Here is a 22,174-nt window from a genome sequence, read left to right as displayed (position 1 = left end):
GAGTGCTTAGCTCTGAACTACCTAGCGACAGCGCCAGTGCTTCCTGCTGTATACGTTTACCTGTTGTGACTCATACGAGAGTCTCGCCCTTTATAGGCGAGCGCCTGCTTTCGCCATTAAAGGCGCTCTCGCCGTAGGCACTCCGCCGTGCGTACGGTGCACGCATGCGGATGGCGCCGCGGGCGGCGGTTTGAGGCCCGGGGATCTGCCGGAGATCTGCGCGGGGCGCCCCGGCTGTGATGGAGCGCCGCTGGCAGCCACCGACCATCCTGATAGCGACGGCGCCACGCAATCCCGCACTTAGCAGCGCCGGGCCGGCCTGCTATCGCGCCGCACGCACGCACGCACGCACGCGCGCCCGTGGCCACTGCGCCCAGACGCATCGCGCGCTCTTCGCTAATGCGCCATCGCACCTCCGTTGTTAATCACGGCAAGTCACAGCCGACAGGGCCCACACGGCATGCCCGCCCACGCCCTCCCTCTTAATTCCTGGCGCCAGCGCCACGGCACGTTGCTAACGCGGTTGCAGTTACTACATTTACAAGTGATACAATTTGCAGAAGACGAAAATTGCATTCTGGAAGTCGATTTTCGTTGTCGTGTTTGCGTGTTCGAGCTGAATCGATTTTGCTAGGGAGATCAAATTCCGGTTTTCCGAGCGTCAGTTTTTACAGGAATGGTGTATGTAAATCAGCTGTTGCTTTTCGTCTGCATGGTGATATAATATGAGGAACATAGAATTACGAGGGCTGTTCGGAAAGTAAGGTCGATCGATCGCAGAATGGAAATCACAGTGAAAATCTGATGAAGCTTTGCATAGAAGTGTTGGGCAGTGCCTCTAGTATGTCAGTCCATCGCGTCACATGGCTCTCTTCAGTTCTGAGAACAGAGTGCCGACCTAAAGATGCATATAAAATAGTCTCACCCGCCAAGTCTGGCGCCTGGTGCGACATTTCGCCTGATATCATGCAGCCCACGTAACATAACTGTCATGCATTTCCTTCTTCATGACAATTTCTCGTCCGCACTCTGCAGGGGCAATGAAGATGCTCCCACAACGTTGTCGATGGGCAAGTGTTTGGTTACACACAATAGAGCCCGTAATTGGCTACCCTTGAGTTTCATCTTCGCTCCCATGAACCACTGGCTATGGAGACAACATTTTGGCACACACAACGAGCGGTAGACCAGCGTTCAGAATTGTCGGAAAGCACAGGCGGATTCTTTTTATGAAGAGAGTATTGGAAAGTTGGTACAACGCTACGACAAGTTCAAAAAAATGGTTCAAATGGCTCTGAGCACTATGGGACTTAACATCTGAGGTCATCAGTCCCCTAGAACTTAGAACTACTTAAACCTAACTAACCTAGGGACATCACACACGTCCATGCCCGAGGCAGGATTCGAACCTGCGACCGTAGTGGTCGCGCGGTTCCAGACTGAAGCGCCTAGAACCGCTCGGTCGCACCGGCGGCGCTACGACAAGTGTCTGACAAGGGAACCTCCCCATCGCACCCCCCTCAGATTTAGTTATAAGTTGACACAGTGGATAGGCCTTGAAAAACTGAACACAGATCAATCGAAAAAACAGGAAGAAGTTACAAACTGAGTAGTCCATGCGAAGATAGGCAACATCAAGGACACTGGGAGTCAAGGAGCGCCGTGGTCCCGTGGTTAGTGAGAGTAGCTACGGAACGAGAGGTCCTAGGTTCAAGTCTTCCCTCGAGTGAAAAGTTTAATTTTTTAATTTCATATTTATGTGACAAACTCATGTTTTCATCACTTTTTTGGGAGTGATTATCACATCGACAAGAAAACCTAAGTGTACAAGCTAGGTGGGTCGACAACATATTCCTGTCATGTGACGCACATGCCGTCACCAGTGTCGTATAGAATATATCAGACGTGTTTTCCCGTGGAGGAATCGGTTGACCTATGACCTTGCGATCAAATGTTTTCGGTTCCCATTGGAGAGGCACGTCCTTTCGTCTACTAATCGCACGGTTTTGCGGTGCGGTCGCAAAACACAGACACTAAACTTATTGCAGTGAACAGAGACGCCAATGAACGAACGGACAGATCATAACTTTGCGAAAATAAAGAAAGTAAAATTTTCAATTGAGGGAAGAATTGAACCAAGGGCCTCTCGTTCTGTAGCTACTCACGCTAACCACGGGACCACGGCGCTCTTGAGCTCATATTCGCCTTGATGTTGCCAATCTTGCGCATGGACTACTCAGTTTGTATATTTTATTAATGTTTTTCACGGTTCCACACAACTTCTTCCTGTTTTCTCGATTGATCTGTGTTCAGTTTTTCAAGGCCTATCCACTGTGCCAACTTATAGCTAAATCTGAGGGGGGTGCGATGGGGAGGTTCCCTTGTGAGCGGCGACTACATAGAGAGGTAAGCGGAAGGTGTAGCTAAATATTCCAAATAAAACATTTTTGATTTTCGCAGTGGTTTGCATTTCACGACCGATCGGACCTTACTTTCCGAATAGCTCTCGTATTTAGATATGCTAATCACCATGCTTAATTACCATGCTTTCAAACGAAACCTCTTATTAAACCTACAAGTGCAGTAAGAGGAAATAGTGTCGCGAGGAGAACATTTCCATTTGAATGTGACTGAACTTGTAAAGTGATCGAGGAGGAGGAGAACAGATTGTTGGAGTGGATATGTTTAAAAATCTTATCCATACTAATCAGTCCGTGCGAAATTATTTATTACGCGCACCTGGCCGCAATGGTTAGCACACTGGACTCGCATTCTGGAGGACGACGGTTCAAACCTGCGTCCGGTCATCCTGATTTAGGTTTTCTGTAATTTCTCTAAATCGTTTCAGGCAAACCAATCGTCATCATCATCATCATCCTCACTAAACCTATCCATACCTGTGCATCACTGTTAATTTACAACTAACACCGGTGGAAAAAGCAATACGAGACAGAAACGAGCACTACTGAATGCGAGACTGAGAGTTAAGAGTAATATGGGTATTACTGTTGTCAACCGCAAGTACCATGAGTAGAGTTGTAAAACTACTGTAGGCCACTATAGATTATCATAAATAAGCGTAGACTACAGTTTTTTTCCTAGTAGCCTTGTTCAGTTGGGATCGTAACTGCGTTACCTGTAAATTAGGTGTGTTGCTTATCTATCAGGCGCTTCCTCATTTCGATCCATTTCTTTACATGTGCGATCAGTGTTTTACTAGAGTCCCCTAGAAAGCGGAAGCGGTGAACCGTCTAGAAACTGAGTGAGGATATATAAAGGGCTACATAACGTAAGGAACATTTTTGTACTGCAGAGTTATCCTCCTCTCTAATACTTAAAAATAAACAGTATTTAGAGCGAAATTGAAATTGGCAATTTATTGTATTCGAAGGTTGTGGGTTTGTAATGAGAAACAAAAGGCTGTTGTTGTAAAAATAAAAAATAAAAAAATAGAGATTTATCACACAATCCTAGAAAACGCAAATGCCTCAAAAAAAGGAAAAATTAAAGAAAAAACCAAAACATATCAAACGTCGCTTCTGTATTACATAGACCCTATATAGAACATCTCCCTGTTATTCATAAACAACTTTCGCACTTATTAAGAACAAGAAATTCTTGGCCTTGATCATGATGAAGAATGTTCTATTGACTACAAAATAACGATAATTACAGTGGACACTCAGGTAACTGGATTAATTGTTGTCGTAAGTCATTCGGATAGTCGAAAATCCGTATAATTGAACGCGTGGAGAAAAGAGATTTTTGTATTGTTAACTGTAGAAAGATAACTTCGTCGACAGCATGTTGATATCTTTTAGGTATGTTATATATTTATCTTGCTACAGTTTATTCATAATGGAAGGTGTTTATTCAAAACAAGAAAAACAAATTAAACATATTAAAAATCAACGAAAAGTAGTGTTTAAGTAAGAGGTCAGAGATACATTTTCGTTAATACATACATATTTTCTTAAAACTAGGAAAACACAACAACCTTAATCATGAAATGCCTAAAAAAAAGGTTACATAGGACAGTCACCGTCGGTCAGTTTTGTTTAAAACATTTGGTAATTGCCACTTACGTAAACGATGTTTTCTCTTCATTGCTACTACATCACGAATTCGTTTTAATTATAGTGAACTCACGGTATCAAACTATCTTTTTCCGAACCATCTGAAATCTGTTTCCAGGATTTGAAATGCTTCCGGCTGAGATGGTCCTGCATCATTTACTGCATCTATGTTTTCTTCTGTTTCATCTTCTTGCATTTCCTATCGATCGTTTGCCTGCAGTGTTTTGAGCAATTTCGTCATCCGACATGATATGGAAACGTTGATCATTACTGTCACAAGTGAGCCATTTTTTTGTATCATCGGCATCGCCGTCTTGGCATATTTATATGTTAGTCATTAGCTCATTTATATCCTCCAAAACAGAGTTACCCATACCGGTTATTGAATTTTCCTGCTGCCGTTCCAGTATTCTGTTCCAAGCTTTGTTCAGAGTCTTCCTTTCAATCAAATCCCACGCATCTACAACCGTGATACAGTACTCCTTTAAATTCATTTACCTGAGAACGACAAAACGACTTCTACGTTATGTGCATCAACAGATAACAATGTGTGTAAAAGTTGTTTTCTATATAGTCATTTTAAGGTTGAATAACACTTTGATCCCTTGGTTGCAGCAAGGATATCACATAAGGAGGCCAAAATTTGGTGTAAATACTCCATTCTGTCTAACAGTTCAGCGAAATGATGGGTGAGCGCGGTAGCCAATAAAAGTAGGAATTTTCCTTGTTTACCAAATTCTTTTTAATTTTTTTTAACTTCACAGATAAAAGTGCTATATACCACTCAATAAATATATCCATGTTCATCCATGCGCCTTTTTGGTTCGTATAAATTAAGGGAACCCTTATATTTTTCAAGCATCTGGGGTTTTTGGACTTTCCGACGAGGAGCAGTGGCATTTTATGAGTCCTGATAGCTTTCGTGTGAACTAATATTGTTACTCGCATTTTACTAGTTCTATATCCTGGAGCCAACTCTCTCGCCAAGATTTGTGCGGTAATTCTTTCAAATTTAATCCGGTTTCGCCGGCGTAATAAGCAAAGTCGAAGTTACAGTCATTATCGTCCAATTCCTTTTCTTAGCCATGTTTCAAAGAACTTACTGACTTTTTTTCACCTTGTATTTCCAATTATCTAGTTTCATTATCTCTAAATCTGTACAACCATCCGTTACTTGCCACAAACAATTCATCGCCATCTATTTTTTAATTAAGTGTAATGCCATTTCGCAGAGCAAAGGACCAGATACCGGTTGCCCAGTTGATCGTTGTTGTAGAAACAAATAATACGAATCTTCTTACAAAAGCTCATTTTTCGGTATCCCCATCACTCTTCGATGTTTACTCACGTCTTCAGTATCTAGTTCGCAGTTGTACTTCAAAACTGAATCGGTATTCTTCTAAAAATCGCTTATCGTATAAGTACCTATACCATACTTATCGGCTAACTTACGACTAGTTTCTTCTTTTTTTAATGAATCAATAATGTTTATTTTATCTTTAAGCGATAACGCCAATCTCTTACGCTTTGACATTTTAATCACAGAAGCGACATCTCCCGACGTTGTCCCGATTGGCGACTGCTAACTCAAACAATAATGAAACGCGAGGGGTAGAGATCGCGCGCAGGGCATGGGCATGGGCTGGTGGTAGTAGCAGCGCGTCGTGTCCAACCTGGCCCTGGCCCGACCGAGCAGTGGGAGGGAGGGAGGGGGGGGGGGCAAACTCCGGAGCACAAGGCTCATGGGGGCTCCAAGACCCTCAAGAGTATGGATCTCACAAGGGGCTCAGCTGGAAAATGTAAGAATGCCATTGTCAGCAACCTGAAGAAAGAAGAGGAACAAGCCATTAAGAACCTCAACGCCGACAAGAGTATATTGGTACTGCCTGCCGATAAGGGGAATGCGACCGTCGTAATGAAGACCGAAGATTATGAGCAAAAGATCCGAGACCTATTAGATCCGACGACGTACCGAAAACTAAGCGCAGATCCGACGCAGCGTATCACTCGGAATACGAATCGATTAATCAAGGCGTCTTCTCTGCCGGCGGACATACAGAGAAACCTGCGCAACACAGAAGCCCTACCACCTCGGCTGTATGGATTACCCAAGATCCATAAGAACAACGTTCCACTGAGACAGATCGTTAGCGCTCCTGGCTCACCAACGTATATACTGGCAAAAGACTTGGCCTCTCTGCTCCAGCCACACGTGGGGAAGGCCGACACATACATTAAGGACTCAGGGCATTTCATTGAGAAGCTGAAGAAACTGAAACTTGCACCAAACGACATCCTGGTCAGCTTTGATGTTGTTTCGTTATTTACGAAAGTGCCACTCAGTGACGCTCTGGAGCACATCGGTTCCATGTTCCCTCAAGACATCAAAAAGCTCTTCCATGCATGTCTCACCACGAGCTATTTCACGTGGAATGGCGATTTCTACGAACAGCTGGAAGGCGTCGCCATGGGTAGTCCTCTCAGTCCAGTGGTGGCCAACTTCTTCATGGAATAATTCGAAGCACAGGCACTGGACTCGGCGACTTGCAAACCAAAGGTGTGGTACAGGTACGTCGATGATACTTTCGTGGTGTGGAGCCATGGTGGAGAACAGCTCGGTGAATTCCTGAGACACTTGAACAGCCTCCATGCCAACATAACATTTACCATGGAGGTAGAAAAGGACAGGAAACTGCCATTTCTAGATGTGCTGGTCACAAGGGACGGCGAAAACCTGGGACACAGCGTGTATCGAAAACCGACACACACGGACCGATACCTGCACAAACTGTCAAACCACCACCCGAGCCATAAAAGAGGCATGATTAGTACGCTCGTAACGAGAACAGGACGAATATGTGAGCCTCAACACCTCAAACGAGAAATGCAACACCTGGAAACTGTTCTGAGGAGCAATGGGTACTCCACAAATTACATTAGAAGTGTAACAGAGCCAAACACTCGGCGAAGTAAGGAACCAGAAAAAGAAATGTCGGGTACGGCCTTTCTGCCATACATTCCCAGAGTGACGGACAGAATCGGCCGTATATTGCGCAAACACGGCGTAAAGACGATTTTCAAACCGACAAGGAAAATCAAAGAGTGTCTTAGATCGGCGAAGGAGAAAAGAGACCCACTTGCAATGTCGGGAATATACCATATACCTTGCACATGCGGAAAAGTTTATGTCGGAATGACTGGACGATCCATTAACACCAGGATCAAAGAGCATAAGCGACATTGCAGGTTGGGGCAGGTGGAGAAATCGGCCGTGGCAGAGCACGCACTGAATGAGACCGACCACGTAATAAAATTCGCCGACACGGAAGTTCTGGCTGTAGAGAAGCACTATCACACGCGCTTGTTCAGAGAAGCTGTAGAAATCCAAAAACACGCGAACAGTTTCAGCAAGAAAGAGGAAAGCCTTAAGGTAAACGGATCCTGGCTTCCCGTACTGCAGCGAACGACCGTCGCAGGTAGCAAGAGGAGAACCGCACCGGAAATGACCGCGGAGAAGCCCTCGGACGTTGGCGCGCCAGGTACATATAGTCTGCGGCCGCGAGCTCGCCTCCAGTTCACCACCGGCAATGGAGGGTGAAGCTTTGACAATGCCAGCCACTCGTGCTGGCGAAACGTCAGAAAGATCATTAGATGAACGTCGGCCGAAGAACCCGAGACAGAAGCCAATAGGCAGTTTGTCAACAAGTGGCCACGAAAGCCTTAACAATTTTGTTTTTTATGTTTGTACATTAATCTGTACGTACATCAAAAGCTATTGCTTTGGTTACATAGAAGCGCAGAAGTTTTGCGATGAGCTAATTTTTATTGCTTACAGAATGCAATTTATTTTGGATATAAAACACAAAATGGACTATCTGTGAGCGACGTGCTTTTCTAATTTCGTGCAAAACAAGCAAACAGAGAAACAAAGAGCAGAGAGAAGTTGTCGGCTCCCAGATTCTCTCTCACAAATTCGCATGTTTTCCTTCATAACAATGCGTGTGTAACGAGGTGTGGTTCCGATCAGAGGGTGGAAGTTCACAGCCCGTCGCTAGAGGGCACGCGTGCAGTTACGTGTCTATACAGAGCTAGCAGCAGCAGCATGCAACAGTCGTCTAACGCTGCCAGTCGCATAGCAAACAGTGACATGGAGGCGGCAACAGAAGAGCAAAGAGGTGTTGTTCGTTTTCTGACAGCGGAAGGAGTAGTAGGAACGGACATTCATCGACAAATGTCGCAAGTGTTCGGCGAACACTGCATGTCCCTTGCAAGGGTCAAGGCGTGACACAAGCTCTTCAGGGAAGGCCGGGTGTCGGTAGCCGATGATGCACGGTCTGGGGCACCACACTGCATTACCGATGACATCGTCCAGCTGGTGGAGGCACTCATTACCCAGGACCGCCGAGTGACTGTGAAAGCCACAGCCGCCGCGGTCGGATTGAGCGTCGGAAGTGTCCTCACCGTTATGAAGGAACGACTGCACATGCGCAAAATGTGTCCCCAGTGGGTGCCCCACATTCTTCACCCACACCAGGAAGCATGTCGAATGGCCCACTGTCTTGTTCATTTGCAGCAGTATGTTCGGCAAGGGAGTGCGTTCCTGGCACGAGTGGTGGCCGGAGATGAGTCACGGTGTCATCACTTTGAGCCAGAATCAAAACGACAAGGTCTCCAGTGGAAGCATCCAGGGTCACCACCACCAAAACAATCGAAGGCCATCCACACGAGTGCAGGAAAGGTTATGCTGACGTTCTTCTTCGATCAAGATGGGCCCCTTCTGATTCACGTCCTGCAGCACTGGACAACAGTGAATGCCCATCGTTACTCGCAAACCTTGACCACCCTTCGCCGTGCGACCAAATCAAAACGACCTGGCAATCTGACCCGTGGGATCATTCTGCTCCACGACAATACAATGCCTCATACGGCCAACACAGTCGCGGCACTCTTGCAGAAATTCAAATGGTACTCGGCCACTCTGCTTACAAAATGGCTCTGAGCACTATGGGACTTACTCTGCTTACAGTTCGGACCTCTCTCCCTGTGATAACGCCGTTTTTCGTCCCCTTAAAAACAACACTGTTCTACAAAAAAAACCTTTTTTTCTATTTCTGATAAAAAATATTGTGATCCTAGTTGTATTTTGAGTGCTGAATTGAAAACTGTTTTTGGTTCTTTTCTGTCAGGGATAGTTTATGAGTAATCGCAATTTTATTTCTCTTTTCAGTTCCTGATATAGTGCAGCAAACGTGAGGTGAAATTCGGCAAACAAATGCACATCTTTATGATGTTATAAGTTCATCACATTAATGGACGGTGGGATCTAACATATAACACAGTAACCTTTGTGTATACACATTAAAGCATTTATTTGACATGAGAAATTACAGAAAATTGACAAACATTGAGCCACTGCATTGTAATGCACATCACTTTTTTCTCTTGTATTGTGAATCTTTCTTCTCTCGAACGATATTCCAGCAATAATCTGCTAACATAGAAGGTACCCACTTCCCTTCATAGCGCCTTTCTATGGTAGAAATGTCTTTATGGAATCTTTCCCCATATTCATCCGATACGTCTTTACAACTCTCTGTGAAGTAGTCCAGATGAGAGTCCATCATATGTACCTTCAAAGACATATTGCACCCCAAATCCTGATATGCTTTGATCATATCCTTCACCATTGCTTTGTAGTTAGTAGCTCTTCTTCTTCCAAGGAAGTTTTCCGACACCATCTTGAAACAGTCTCATACGGTGTTTTCTTTATCAGTTAAACATGCTTCAAAATTTGCATCTTTCTGCAGCTCCCTGATTTGTGGGCCCACACATACATCTTCCTTTATTTTTGCAGCTGAAAGATGGGGGAATTTGGTAGCTATATATGCAAACCCACAGCCTGTTGGATCCATGGCCTTCACGAATTGTTTCATCAGGCGAAGTTTGATGTGAAGTGGTGGAAGTAGTATATATTCAGGAGCTACCAGACTTTCACGTTGTACATTCTTTTCGCCAACTTTCCATCTTCGCCTAGGCCATTTCGTTTTCACGTAGTCAGAATTTCGGTCTCGACTATCTCACTCGCAAAGAAAACAGGCATACTTTGTGTAGCCTTGTTGCATTCTCAGTACCATAGCAATTACCTTGAAATCTGCACATATTTTCCATTTGTGTTCATTGTATTTTAATGAATTTAGCTCCTTTGTACGAATTCGTAATTCTCTTTTGTCAAACTAGTGTAAGCTACTGGAACAGAGGGTATTTTATTTCCGTTGTGGAGCAAAACACCCTTCAGACTTGTTTTCGGTGCATCTATGAAAAGTCTCCACTCCTGTGAAATATAAGTGAAGTTCAGCACTTTCATCAGGCCAGCAACGTCTTTGCAAAATGTCAGTGCTTCGTCAGTTGAAAAATAAGAAATAAAGGCATGTTCTCTGTGCCTGAACACACTGATTTTGGTACTTTGGTGCAGTAGATTATACTCTTGTAATCTTGAACCAAGCAGCTGTGCCTTTTGTTTACTTAGTCCTAGATCACGTACTAAATCATTTAAATCTGCCTGTGTTAACAAATGTGGCGATGACTCACTTGTGCAGTGATATAAAGAATCATCATCTGTGGTTTCTTCAGTACTACTTATTTCACTGTCACTCGGAATTTGACCTCGGGCTCTTGAAGGTACTGGAAGGTTGTCGGAATGCTGCACTGGCATTCTCGCTGAAGGCAGATCTGGGTAAACAATGTGCCTCTTCGACTTTTTGTTTGTAAAACCCTGAATTTTTGTTAGACAGAAATAACAATCAGTAACATGGTCCTTAGGCTCCCTCCACACCTTGGGAACAGCAAACAACGCCACATTCTCTTTACCTTTCCACCACTGAATTAGTTTGCAGTAACATGTAGCACAACAGAAATGTGGTGCCCATTCTTTATCTTGGTCTCCTACCTCTACTCCAAAGTAATGTTTGTATGCTTTCTTTGTGATTGAAGAAATTTTCTTCCTATTTCTGGCAAAAGTGAACTTCCCACAGATGTAGCAGAAGTAGTCCGGCTTATATCAACATCCACGACGACGTGGCATTTGTGCAAATTTAAAAATACCACTCTGGTAATACACCTGTATTAAATTAATAGTAGGGAACTAGAGGAACGCTGATGTGTAAAAACAAGCAGTCGTTTTACCTTCAGCACCAGGCTCAATCAGTTTACACACAGGAACTAAAAGATTCAACAGTGCTTGAAAATATGACACACAGTTACTTGTCAGCCAAAACACCCACACGTTAAGACTGACACAAATTTCGGCTAACACCACTGTTGTAAACTCGATGCACCTGCCCCTAGGAGGCGTGAAGCTTTACTGCCGAGGCAGCGACCGGCTGTCGCCGTTCGAGTTAATGAGATGTTTCAGGTGGTCTTAATGACATAGGTGTGGCGGGGGATAACGTAATGATGTCTGATTCTTCCCACCTGCTGTTGCACAAGAAATTATCACGTTCTATCACTATTGGATACGGCAACATACCCGTATTTCTCTACAACGTCTCTGTGTATGCCTTAAATTGTGAATATACATATATATACATATTACATAAAAAGTATCCCTGACAACGATATTTTGTTTACATATTTGAATTTCCCGTGGTAAAATGGTCTAGAAGCACAAACTTTAATATCAGAAATAAAACCCATGTCGAACAGTGCAATCTGAGAGGCAAACGATTCACCTCGGACGACAACGTGAGGAACTGGTTAACATCGCAGCCCCGGGAATTTTATGAGACAGTCATTCACCGCCTTGTGTCACATGGGACAAGTGTCTCAACAGCCAAGATGAATACTTCTAACGTACAGGTACTGGTTTCTGTAATTATGCCTCCGACTCGTTTCTTTTTGAACGCCCCTTATTCTACGTGGTTAATGTGCTGGCTAAAACTACCGAACCGTAGCTTAGCTAGAGCGCAACTCTTACCATAAGTGAATTGTGGAAGTTGGCCCACAACGCATGCCGTCGACGTTTGCACTGTCGTGCAGATATTTTCAGCTTAACACAGATACAGATATAGAACGGGATAAGAAATAAAACCATAGTACTTGAAAATGTCTATGGATAGCCTATGAAATTTAGTTGGAGGAGTTCATGTTCATCCTGTAGGTATTTCTTTCCATCCAATCACAGTGCTTGCCCTGAATAAAGAAATTAAAAACTCGCTGTAAAGTTAGTAATGGTATTACAAACGATGCCGGAAGGAAGGAATATTTGGGTTTAACGTCCTGTCGACGAGTACATCATTAAAGACAGAGCACAAACTCGAGTTATTGAGGGGTGGGCAAGCAAATCTCTCGTGTCCCTTTCTTGTCTGCCTGAAGCGAATGGGCAAACCACGAAAAGGCCTAGGTCCGAAAGACAGGACGTGAACACGTGTTGCCACATAGTACGGCCGCGTCACCTCGCTCGGCATGCGATGCTCTACGTATCAGCCTATGCCTGCGCTGTAATGTCGTATGCGTTCTATAGTCCGATTAAAACTGCTTGGTAGTTGACGCTTCACGCATTAGAGGTGGTTTCCTCTAACCAAACTGCTGGACAAGCCCGAACCGTTCGTCGTTGTCGAACTACCACAATAATTGGTCAGTTCACTTCCTGTTCCGTGACCGGCTTTCATTCTTGATTTGTTTGGATTCGGAGTCACATGATAACCACACCGAAAACCACACACACACACACACACACACACACACACACAAACGATGCTAATGAAATAGATACGTCCCATACACAGCACTAACCAAGCACTACTTGACGCGGTTCAGTGTCACATACACAGCTATCATAGTCACAGAGATCGGTTTACTTTAGGTAAGCTTCGCACGATGAAGCCTCAGCGTGAAGCCGAATTTCTGAAGGCTGCAACTCGCCGTTGCGACTGTGTCACGGCAGTCATAAATATAAATACTTAAAATAATTTTGTAGCGTAACGCAGCGAATATCGTATAAATCTGCTGTGTAGAAGGTCGTAAGTTCGAATCTCGTCAAATGTAGCGGATTTTTTATTTATAAATGTGATGAAAAGAGTTTGATTATTATTTTTATTCAATTAATTAATTTAAATGTAATTGTTGTTTCTAATTCTTTTCCGCGTCATTTTCACCATCGTATTGAGTTTTTTATTTGCTCTTATTTTTCTTCCTCTCATTCCTTTTTAGTTTGGAATCTGCCTGTGTCGCCTGTAACGTGGAACCAAGTGCCAACGAGGACTGTTCATCGGTTGGTAACGTTGCAGCTCGTATAGGCAGTTTGACGATAGTTTCAGGTAACCAATGCTAGTGGGTAATTGCAGTTTGCTTTTAGCGCTGAAACTGAATTTTTTCTGTCTTGTTTGCTCACAGAGGTTAGCTTTAATCGCCGTGAGCAAAGCCATCTTGATTTTGGTTGTGCTGCAGATTTCTGACTGCCGTTGTCTCGCATGTATTGCACATCACGAGGTTGTGGTTGTCTTAGGACATGAGTTTAAACTGAGAGCTACGAAACGCGTCGTCTGCCGCAGTTCACTCGTTGGCCACTTATCGTCAGCCGTCGATAGAACGTCTCACATTTCCGACGTGCCTCGCGCACCCACTTCCAACATTGCTCCGCGTTAACACAGTTAACAGCATTTGTGGAGTAACTTGTCGTCTTTATGTGCCACCTGTAACTTTGCGGTAGCTCCCAGCAAATGTGGCAACTCAGTAGCGACAAGTGGCAGACGTCAACTGTTAGAAATTGTAACCGGTTCAAATGGTTCAAATGGCTCTGAGCACTATGGGACTCAACTGCTGAGGTCATAAGTCCCCTAGAACTTAGAACTACTTAAACCTAACTAACCTAAGGACAACACACACATCCATGCCCGAGGCAGGATTCGAACCTGCGACCGTAGCGGTCGCGCGGTTCCAGACTGTAGCGCCAGAACCGCTCGGCCACCAGCGGCCGGCAATTGTAACCGGACTATAGTTACAGCGAATAAGATTGGCTCTGTTTAAATAGTACTTAAATACTACTGTTGCCACTCCTAAGAGCTGTATATTTACTTTCTTTGTTATTTTTCATTTATAACTCAGTTGACATCGCCCCAGACACAGAAATATCGAACTTCATTCACTAGAATCGGATGCTACTTGGCGGAAGGATACCACGTCACTTTTCTGTCAGTGAAATTTAGAATCTTTGTTGAAGTCACTGAGGGATACGTAGGTTTCCCTTTACGCACGCCGGATCCATCAACAGAGGAGCAAAAAGATGTAAAACGATTGTCTTCTTTGAAATACGAATTATGTTAATTCTTTTCCGGTTTGATTTTTCTTGGTCATCGAATGGTCCTTCGACTCCCTGGTTTGTAGTACCGATCCGTTCACGTTTTGCTGCTGTTTCCTATCCCATTTCCACGCCTTTTTCCACTTCCATCTGCCATCTTTTACTTTGTCGTTCTCTCTCTTTCCTTGCATTTATCCGGTCCCGCGGCATCCTGTTTTTTTTTTTTCTTTTTCTTTTTTATGTCTGCGACATCTGTGTGTGCAAACTTTCAAAATTTTTGGTAACGTTTTTGGGAAACAGCAAGCTTATAAGCTATATAAAATCACTGAAAAAACAGTCTACATCGCGCGGAAAAGCCATTTCATGTAAACAGAGGATGCCGCACGACGGGATAAATGCTAGGAAAGAGAGAGAACGAGAAGGTAAAAGATGACAGAATTTTTCAGTGATTTTATATGTCCTAACTTTGCTGTGTTTGGTATTGTAATTGTTTGTGCATCATATTTCCGGAGATAGAGGCTGTGGACCAGCCGCGACTTTGCCTTAACGAGCATAGAAGACAATTTAAAACCCTCGCTGAGGCTGGCCAATCTACCAATCTACCAGATAAGCGGTCTAGACAATACAATCACGTCCTACTGCTGCTGTGAAATCGGATTTAATGCATACCAGCTAATGCGATTGTTCTACATATGTGCTAGTATGATTGTTGGGTATCGCAGATCCCAAACACTTCTAAATGTTGAGGAAGGAAAGGAAGGAAGATTGCGTTTAACGTCCCGTCTACATCGAGGTCATTAGAGACTGAGCACAAGATCGACTTGTGTCAAGGATGGGGAAGGAAATCAGCAGTGTCCTTTCAAAGGAACCATCCCGGCATTTGAGTGGAGCGATTTAGGGAAATCACGGAATACCTAAATCTGGACGCGGGTTTGAACCGTCGTCCTTCCGATTGCGAGTCCAGTGTGCTAACCACTGCGCCACCTCTCTGTCTCTAAACACAGAACAACACAACTTTTTTTTTTCACTGACACGCCCTTCCACTGATTTTTTCTCTTGAGCAACACACAACACTCCTTTTGTTGACATCCGTTTTCCTCTCTCTCGGAGGTATGTGCGTGGGGAAATGAGCCCGTGGTTTTGGCTTAAGTATCATAGCGGTGGTACGCGTACTCGTGTAACTTTACGGTCTCTATACCGCGTTCATCATAAGAATAAACGCGATGCAAAAACAGTTGTATGCTCCGCATTACGTGCGCATCGACTCAGCGGTAATACGGGACAGCCGGCCGCAGTGGCCAAGCGGTTCTAGGCGCTTCTGTTCGGAACCGCGCGACCGCTACGGTCGCAGGTTCGAATCCTGCCTCGGGCATGGATGTGTGTTATGTCCTTAGGTTAGTTAGGTTCAAGTAGTTCTAAGTTCTAGGGGACTGATGACCTCAGATGTTAAGTCCCATAGTGCTCAGAGCCAATACGGGACAACAGCTTTACCGGCACATTTAACTTGGACAGCCAGCCAGCTGGTCCAACTAACCTGTAGTAATGCAAACAGTTACAGTCAAAACGTGAATAAAGACGAATAGAGAAACAAAGTAGCTTCAACTTTCATTTAATTTGTAAACAGAATGAAGTAATATTTAGCATAACTCTGGCAGTATGCTCCTCATGGTACCAGACAGGAAATGTAACAAGCTCTCATTCTTAGCTGACACAGTATTGTAATTAAAAACAAACGTAATGAAAATGGCTAATTTAAACGCAGGGTAATTTTTCTGAGCGAGATAAGTGCGACGTAAAAGTGTCTTACAGGGATTTCACCATGTACCTACGTACTGAACCATCCCAATCTTTAGTACTGGAACAGTCATCTGCTACGTTGATAACGAGCCAACTAACAACAGAATCCACGAAGACATCCATGCACAACATTATTTCCTCTTTTTTATGACGTACTGTTTTGTATCCCACCAGCGATCTGCAATGATGTGTGACAAAGCTACGTGCATTATTTTCAACACGTCTCGCACCTTAAATGTCTTGTTATTTCTCGCAACAAATCCCCTAACTTAAATACTGATCAATTCTGTTGAGTTTAGATTACATTGCAGCATTTAAACGGTGTGCTTGATGCTGTGAAAATTGTTTTACATGTCTCTATGGCTCTTATCACCTTGGCTGGTATGAGACCACATCTGTGGTGTAAAAAAATTAAGCCAAGTGAAGAGTATCTGAATTTTCCCAAAATTTAATTTGTTATGTTTTCTTAAGTTAAACAATATTTAGTAACAATCCTTTATGAAATGTCGATAACTAATATTTTATATCTGCAATGAAAGGCGCAATTTTTACGAGTGATACATAATTATAAACGAGAAGACGTGCATTTATTACAAAAGATGATGATCAGATATATGTTAATTAGCATACGTTTAAGGAATGTTTCACTGTTAGTTGTGAGTGGGATGGCCACTGTGGAGTACAAGGTTCTTCTCCGTTCTTGAAAAGGGAAAAGTGAGTCGCAAACTGGAGTGCAACGGGCATTTCGTACCAAATTCGGTATTCAACTACCAACTCGTAATACCATTAACCGTTGTTTTACGAAATTTAAACAGACTGGGAGTGTGTGCAAGGGAAAAAGCACATGTCGACCGCGTGCGTCAGAGGATGATGTGCTACGTATTCAACGAAGTTTTGTGCGCAGTCCCGGTAAGTCTACCAATAGAGCCAGTCGAGAACTTTGAATACCCCAACCGATTGCATGGAAAGTTCTGAGACGGCGTTTGCTGTACAAGCCCCACTGATTACAACTTGTGCAGGCTCTCAACCCCCAATGACAAAAGAGAAGCGTCTCGCATTTTGTGGTTATGTGCTAGCGAAGATGGAGGATGAAGCATTTCTACAGCGTGTAATTTTTAGAGATGAATGTTTTCATATGGGGTTTGGAAAATCCACGTTCACCATTCCAACACGAAAGAGACTCAACCGAAGATCAACGAGTTCTATGCCGTATCCCGTACAAAGGTTTATGGACTTTTTCCTTTGTGGAAAGAAACCGTAGTGGGATCATGTACCTGGATATGTATCAGTGGCTGTTCCCTCAAGTTATGGAAGATTCCCAGGACTTCATTTTCCAACAGGATTGAGCTCCGCCCCATTGGCGCCGTGATGTGCGAGGCTTTTTGAGTGGCTCCCTTCCTTCCTCAACGCTGGATCGGTCGCAGGGGACTTAAGGACCTGGCTCTGCGCTTCTGGCCACCGAGATCTCCTGATCTAACACCCTAAGACTATTTCTTGTGGGGTTATGTGAAGGAAGCTGTTTACGTCCCACGTGTACCACCCACTCTGAACAATCTGCGGAACCGGATCACTGCTGCCGGTGCACTCAGTAACAGCAGATACGCTTTCGCGTGTGTGGGACGAGTTTGGCTACTGCGTCGATGTTTGCCGTGCAGCCAACGGTGGGCACATTGAACATTTATAATATTTATAATTATTAAATAATTATTAAAAATTAATTAATTACAAATTATTAAATTGATATCAAACTCTATGAGAAAAACTTCGATACTTTTTCATTTCATTAGTATAAAGCTGGTTCATTTTGAATTTGTACTTGAATAAATACGAAGTTTTGGAAATGGGTCCATCATTTAGAATAACCCTGTATGTTAATTAGCGTATGTTTAATGCATTTTTATGTCTAAATGATGTAAGTATACGAATTGAACGAAGAAAAGAAAAGACCAAAGGGAGATTCGAAGTATCAAAGCGCAGAGTACCGAACTGCCATTTTCCAACGCTAACGCCTGAGCTACGCATCCAGTTCTGGGAAAAAAAAGAAGCCTTGCCATTATGTGGCTTCTAAAGTTCCTCGGAAAACTTCAAATGCCGGCCGGTGTGACCGACCGGTTCTAGGCGCTACAGTGTGGAACCGAGCGACCGCTACGGTCGCAGGTTCGAATCCTGCCTCGGGCATGGATGTGTGTGATGTCCTTAGGTTAGTTAGGTTTAAGTAGTTCTAAGTTCTAGGGGACTGATGACCACAGATGTTAAGTCCCAAAGTGCTCAGAGCCAAAACTTCAAAGCCGATTTTGTCTTTAACTTGTGAGAAAACATTAAGAACAAATTGTTTCTTGGCATTTTTAATGGTGTTGCACGCTTATGCTTCACTACGAAACACGAAGAATTGTCAGCCATTTTCACAGAACGCACTATACCGTGACAAACCTAGCGTAATAGCGTTTACAGGTATAGATTTTAAAAAAATAAAAACTTCACAGCTGTAATGTGATTAAGAAAAACATTTTTGGCTGTTAATACATTAGAATGTCTTAAAGTTTGGTGTACAGTAACATAGTTATAAGATATGTAATACATAACTAGGACCTGATTACAAGAGCGTTAAGTGTACGTGTTCCACGGCTGCTGACAACTCATTGCGTTTGTGTCTTTTTATATCAGATTTTGGTGACTGAAGTAGAGCAATTACCGTAATCCCTCCTCATTATCACCACCAACTACTCTTTTCGCCATGCTGGTTGTTTACTAATATCAGCTACCACGTGACACTCAGTGCCTGTGCTTCATCTTAAAAAGCATTTAAGAGCCATCTATCTGCTAGAAACTGAACTCTATGCATTCGTATATTGACTCGCGCATTTGCGAGCTGAGCTCGCCATACGATTTAAATGATGTAACAACTTGACGCTAATACAGCTCGTCCTTTGATGCGGTTGGGTTAAGGCATCGCACCGAATAGACCGGGGACTCCCTCACATCCTTGTCTCGCTAGCTAGCGCGCTGCACGGGCAGGACCTCTTGTTTTGTCAGCGATGCTAAACATTCTAAGCTCTTCTCTGGCTAATTATTTCCGTACCTTATCCCTTCACGTTTCCGGTGACTGGGATGTGAAAATGTCTTATCCTTCACTGTACTGTTGGTTTGGCAGGTATCGTATTACATTTCGGTGTGGGTTATAGTTCCCTGCGGTCACTGTGCGGCTGTCTGTCGTGGGTGGTCCCTAAACGCGTGCTGTTGCCGTTTCAGGAAACTAGAACAACTTGTCCGCGGTTTGGCAGCTTCGCTGTAGGTGCATTGATTGTGGAGGTAAAGATCGCGAGTAAGCAAACATTCGTCCGTGAGTGAAAGGTCAGAAGCCGCACGGAGTGGCCGCGCGGCTTGGGGCGCCATGTCACAGATAGCACGGCCCCTCCCGCCGGAGGTTTGAGTCCCTCGAGCATGGGTGTGTGTGTTGTTCTTAGCATAAGTTAGTTTAAGTAGTGTGTAAGTCTAGGGACCGGTGACGTTAGCAGTTTGGTCCCTTGGGAATTCAAACACATTTGAACAAAACTAATTTCCTTCTTTCTGACTACACTCACCAACCTACGTTTTGCTAGACGGCGTGATTTGCGTCTGTTTCTTTAATATTCAGTAGTATTATGATGTGTTATGTTATTTAGCTTCTGTATGCTTTCGGTAACATCTTTACTCAAATTGCTATTACTTGTAAAATTTTCTTCTCGTTTCTTTCATTTTTATGCTAGGTGTATTTCATTGTAGTTTCCGTCACATCAGTTAACTGCCCTCGCAAGAGACTAGTAAACGATAAAAAGTGCAAATAGGTCTAGTTTCTTCCTGGAAGTGAACGCAGTATGTAAATTGTTTAATTTGTAAGATTTTCTGCCACGTTATGTCCAAGCTCGCCCTTTTACAGTGGCCACCGCTGACGCGGACCACATAAACGTAGAGCCACAACGCTGTTTCAGAATCGAAACTATCAAATCAAAAATTTTCTATTGGTTGACATTAATACGCGGGTGTCACCTTCATAACAGCTTGAATTCTTGTGGGGACACTTTGAATGAGGTGTCTGAATGCCTGTGGACGAATGGCAGCCAATTCTTCCCAAAGAGTTGATACCAGAGAACCTTGGACGGATGCCGAGGTCTGGAGGGAAGTCGGCGTCCTAACTCATCCGAAAGGGTGGGTTTATGTCGGGTTTCTGGGTAGCCCAGTCAATTTCGGGAATGTTGTTCTCCGCAAACCATTGCCTCACAGATGCTGTTTTGTGACTGGGAGCATCGCCATGATGATATAGTTTACGTTTCTGAACTGGTGCTTTAGTGTACGCAGTGGAGAACCACATCCTAACCACGAACAACATCCCCTTACCGCAACACCACCTCCTCCGTGTGCTACGGTATAGGCAGTGCACACTTACGGCAGGTAACGTTTTCCAGGCATTCGCCAAACCCAAACCTTACCACCAGATTCCCGCAGAGTACAGCGTAGTTCATCACTGCAGATCACTCGTTTCTTGTCATCCAGTGAATGGCTCTGAGCACTATGGGACTTAACATCTGTGGTCATCAGTCCCCTAGAACTTATAACTACTTAAACCTAACTAACCTAAGGACATCACACACATCCATGCCCGAGGCAGGATTCGAACCTGCGACCGTAGCAGTCGCGCGGTTCCGGACTGAGCGCCTAGAACCGCTAGACCACCGCGGCCGGCTCTTGTCATCCAGTGTCCAGTGCCGTCCCGTCAAGAACAGCATGTTGAGTTCCATGTGCTAAGAAGTCAGTAAAAGTACTGAGTTCACCTTATGGTGTCAGAGCAACTCACGTACGTGTAATACGCGTGCTCTTATTGTAATTTGTACCTCCGCGCAACTGTGCCTCGTGTATAAGTAAATTCATGAAGCTCAACTGTGGTGAATTTAGACAGTTGTTAGCTGAGAGGACAGCACCACTTTTGCTGCTTACACACGCCAGGAAACCTCGCCACCTTAATGTATTCCAGCGATTGCGAACTTGAGGATTTAAATCCGTGAGTAATACTCTACAACTACATGCACACCTGTACTCCGCAAGCCACCTGATGATGTGTGACGGAGGGTATTTTTGTACGCCACTGTTACTTTCGCACTTACCTGTTTCAGTCGCAAATGGTGTGTGGAGGCGAACGATTGTTAGTGTGAACTCGAATTTCTCTAACTCTGATTCCAAGTTCTTTTGCGATATGTACGTGGAAGTAAGCAAAAGACTAGTTGATTCTTGTGCGAAGAGTCCGGAAACTATAACAGGAAACCAAGCGGTGATGCTCCTCATGTAGCGTCCGCCACTGGAACTGGTTGAGCATCCCGTGACGCTGTCGCGCTTACTCGACGAACCTCTGACAAAGCGCGCTGCTCTTCTTTCTTACCTGGTACGGGTACCGGACTGAAGGGTTGGACAGCCGCACAAATGAAAACAGAACTGGTTGGTGGTTAGTGTTTAACGTCCCGTCGACAACGAGGTCATTAGAGACGGAGCGCAAGCTCGGGTGAGGGAAGGATTGGGAAGGAAATCGACCGTGCCCTTTCAAAGGAACCATCCCGGCATTTACCTGAAACGATTTAGGGAAATCACGGAAAACCTAAATCAGGATGGCTGGAGACGTGATTGAATCGTCGTCCTCCCGAATGCGAGTCCAGTGTGAAAACAGAACTGGACGAAGTTCACGCGGACTCTGCACCATCATTGAAGATCATTTACTTTTGGAATAATGAATTTAAACGTGGTCGGACAAGCGCACTCTGGCTGTCCATTCGAGATCGCCACGAAGGAATACCATGACAAAATCCGTGATACGGTAATGCAACATCACCGAATAAAAATTCGTCATACTGCTGAGAGTTTAGGCAACTCAACTGAGCGAGTGCATAATATTGTGTACGGAGAATTGGCTATGAAAAAGCTGTGTGCCAGGTGGGTGCTACGATTGCTCACAGCCAACCAAAAAAACGCATCCGGCACAACT

At 44.2% G+C, this 22,174-nt stretch overlaps 1 protein-coding gene across 3 annotated transcripts in view; it reads left to right on the top strand.

Annotated features, from left to right (window-relative positions):
* Positions 1-22,174, top strand: part of LOC126262576 (myocyte-specific enhancer factor 2) — an 888,576-nt gene that overhangs the window by 70,745 nt on the left and 795,657 nt on the right. For 2 of the 3 annotated variants that reach the window (XM_049959308.1, XM_049959302.1), the window contains exon 3: positions 13,284-13,390. The exons of the other annotated variant lie outside the window; for it this stretch is intronic. The gene's annotated coding sequence lies outside the window, so the exon portion shown is untranslated. The remainder of the gene's footprint in view (positions 1-13,283; positions 13,391-22,174) is intronic. 3 annotated transcript variants of the gene reach the window in all.

Source organism: Schistocerca nitens, chromosome 6, assembly GCF_023898315.1.
Source record: "Schistocerca nitens isolate TAMUIC-IGC-003100 chromosome 6, iqSchNite1.1, whole genome shotgun sequence".
NCBI lineage: Eukaryota > Metazoa > Arthropoda > Insecta > Orthoptera > Acrididae > Schistocerca > Schistocerca nitens.
Note: the sequence above shows the minus strand (reverse complement) of the source record. Positions and strands in the feature narration are given on the sequence as shown.